The following is a 3473-nucleotide window of genomic DNA, read 5'->3' on the forward strand; positions in this document are numbered from 1 at the left end:
CACCTTGCAGACTTTTTATTGCCTGTATGTTTTTGACTCTTCGGTTTGCTATGATTCGCTTTCCTGGAGTGTTGGCAATTCCTGATGTAGTACAAGATCCAGATGGGAAAGTTTGGAAGGGTGGGATTTGCTGAGCTGTGCTCATTGCGCTGCAGGGATTGGAGGATGATGACCAGTTCAGAAAGGCACACCTTCCTCAGGTCCAACAACACCTCAGGGGGACAGGTTCACTGTCGTCAATACCCTAGAAAAAAAAAGAAAGACTTTCATTTCTATAGCGCCTTTCACAACCACTGGACATCTCAAAGCACTTTACAGCCAGTGAAGCACTTTTGAAGTGTAGTCACTGTTGTAATGTAGGAAACGCGGCAGCCAATTGCACACAGCAAGCTCCCACAAACAGCAATGTGATCATGACCAGATCATCTGTTTTAGTGTTGTTGATTAAGGGATAATTATTGGCCCAGGACACCAGGGAGAATTTGCCCTGCTCTTCTTTGAAATAGTGCCATGGGATCTTTTACATCCACCTGAGAGGGCAGTTGGGGCCTCGATTTAATGTCTCATCCGAAAGACGGCACCTCCGACAATGCAGCACTCCCTCAGCACTGCACTGGGAGTGTCAGCCTAGATTTTTGTGCTTAAGTCTCTGGAGTGGGACTTAAACCCACAACCTGTGATTCAGAGGTGAGGGTGCTACCCACTGAGCCACGACTGACATATGTCCACGGGCCCATATTTGCAGGCCACACCATTTATATCTGGGTATGTGAGAGGAGACCGGTCTACAGCAGCTCCAGTTCACTGCAGATGACTTGACCAAGCCAAGCCACCGGCTGCAGTCTGATTTGTGGACATCTTCAGGCAATGAGACAGCTCTTCCCATAGCTGTGAAGGTCAATGCTGCATTCGGCTTTTACACAACAGTGTCTGTACGGACCACTACATGGGACATCTGTCTGATAAGTCAGTGTGCTGTTCCTTCCTGTATTAAACAAGTGGCTAACACCTTGCTTGCCAGGGCAAACATCTTTATTACTTTTCCAGTGAAAAGAAGACACTCGCTGCAGAGAGAAACAATCTATTTTTTCTGGTAGAGTCTGCAGTGTTACAGATGAAGTCTATGTGGCCATCAGGGTTCTACACAGACTCCAGTGCACACATCAACAGCAAGGGGTGCCATTCCAGAAATGTGCAGGCTGATTTGGCCCACAGAAATCTGATCCTGCCCATTATCCAGAAACAGCCACAGTACTTTCATTATGCAGCAGTACATGATATCCATAATATTTGACAGTCCTTAGAGAATTAGTGGATCACTCTTGAGAAACCAAAGCTGCTTGTTGCAACCATTGCTGATAACCTTAATTACAAACCCCCACACAGCAGCAGAGCGCCGATACAGTGAGGCCCCCGCCCCCCCATCCACGTTACTGTTGAGTAAACCACAGGGATGCCGAAGCAATAATCGCATTATTTGGATCACTCGGGCTGGTTCCTGTTCTTCATTCCAGCCAAAGTCTCCAGAACGATCATCGCCTGTGACATGCTGCACAGCTTTGCCATCCAAGGAAGAGAGAGCACTCAGCAGGACAATGAGGAACATTGGAACAGGAGGAGGCCATTCGGCCCCTCGAGCCTGTTCTGCCATTCAATGAGATCATGGCTGATCTGTAACCTAACTCCATATACCTGTACCCACCTTTGCCCCAAATCCCTTATTACCTTTGGTTAACAAAGATCTATCAATCTCAGATTTAAAATTAACAATTGACCCAGCATCAATTGTTGTTTGCGGAAGCGAGTTCCAAACTTCTACCACCCAGGACCGGGTCAATGGGTCCGCAGCCCACAAGTTGCCACTCACCAACTTTGTTTTCCCAAAGAGCTCCCAACATTGTCGTCCTGAGAACATGTCGCACCTTCCCTCCACTGAAGCTGAACAGCCATCTTTCCACCTCCTCCCGGCACCGATGACCTCACTACAGTCCTACCCACAAACACTAGCTGTACAAAGGTGAAAGAAAAGGGTCAATCTTTATTTCACGCTTTTATTACAGGTGATTTGGTCTCAGCCCTAAGCCATTGGTGACCCCATAAGCTATACTTGTCCTACTTCCCAACCTCAGGCTTGGGGACAACCTGTAGGAAGAGAAAAGTAAACTGATTTGCTGTTCATTCCCAAGAGCAAGCCTTCAAAGAAAGGTGAGATCACAAAACACTCTGTGCATCATGAGGCTGTTCAGCGAGTGCAGACCTTGCTCTGAGGATTCGGAAAGGGAGTCAGGGAATGAAAGACCATAAGAAATGGTGGATACTTGCTGGCTGGTGGCACTATGCCTCCAAATTCACCCTCACTAATGCCCTCTACAACCTCACTGCCGAAAGGAGCTGGGAGGATGGGGAGAGGAGGGGGATGGGTGATGGGAAAGAGGGGGGTGGGTGGAGGGAAATGGGTTCAGGGAATGAGAGAGGGGAAGGGAGGAAGAGGAGAAGAATGGATAATGGGAAAGCAAGGTGGGAGGGGGAAAATGAGGGACAGGGAAGGAGAGAGAGATGGGGAAGAAGAGGATAAGAATTGAGGTGGAGGATGTTTGGATTAGTGGTGAGGGAGGAAGAACAGTTTCTCAGCACCCTGGTGGGCTGTGGTCCAGGGACAATTCCCCTGCTCAGTGGGGGGACCGGGGGAGGGGGAGCTTTACAGTGGGTCAACAATGTCTTCCCTGCTTAGTTAGGTGGTAGGAGGGTAACATGGACCAGGGTCGAAATGATTCTCAATGGGGGTGCAGACCATTGGCCAAAACTGGGAGCTGAAATGCTAATCCGTGGGGGAGGAAACATTGAGGGAAGGAGGCTGAAATACTGCTCAGTGTGGGGGAGCAGACATGAGGCCAAAGTGCTGCCCGGTGTGGGGAGCAAGCCGAAAGCTGCTCAATAGGAGGAGGGACAGAAGTCAAGGTACATGGGAGGGAACATGCTAATGGGGGAGAAATGCGTTGGGGGTCACAGATCTTGGTAGTGTACCCCAAGAAAATACAGTCGGGTAGACTTTGATCTTCACCCCGGGCTGTAATCTGGTGGAATGGGACACCTGCTCATTGATTTTAAAGGAATTGGGCAAGTTCTACAACAGGTGGGCACTCTGCTCTGCCGCATTATTGCCCAGGAGGTGACGGCAGAAATCTACCCCAATATGTGGAGCGGGTGAATTAGCGCTCATGTGCGCGTACTTGTGGACGATGTGTGGTGTGCGATAGGAAGGCCGAGCAGATGGCCGAAGAGGTTACCAGGCATGGCCTGGCATGGCCTGGCCTGGCCCGCGTATGGCCGGGGACCAGCAATTTGTCGTGGGAAGGCTGCAAAAGGAATGACCAGTGGCACGTGATTGGGCGGCCAAAGGATGGGAGACGCCCTTGAGATCACAGACCGATCGGACAGGCTGAGCTGGGGCACCTCTAAGAATGTGCAGAGAG

The sequence above is a fragment of the Somniosus microcephalus genome, chromosome 25 (assembly GCF_052327205.1).
Source record: "Somniosus microcephalus isolate GS21.2 chromosome 25, FLI_Smic_1.0, whole genome shotgun sequence".
Lineage (NCBI taxonomy): Eukaryota > Metazoa > Chordata > Chondrichthyes > Squaliformes > Somniosidae > Somniosus > Somniosus microcephalus.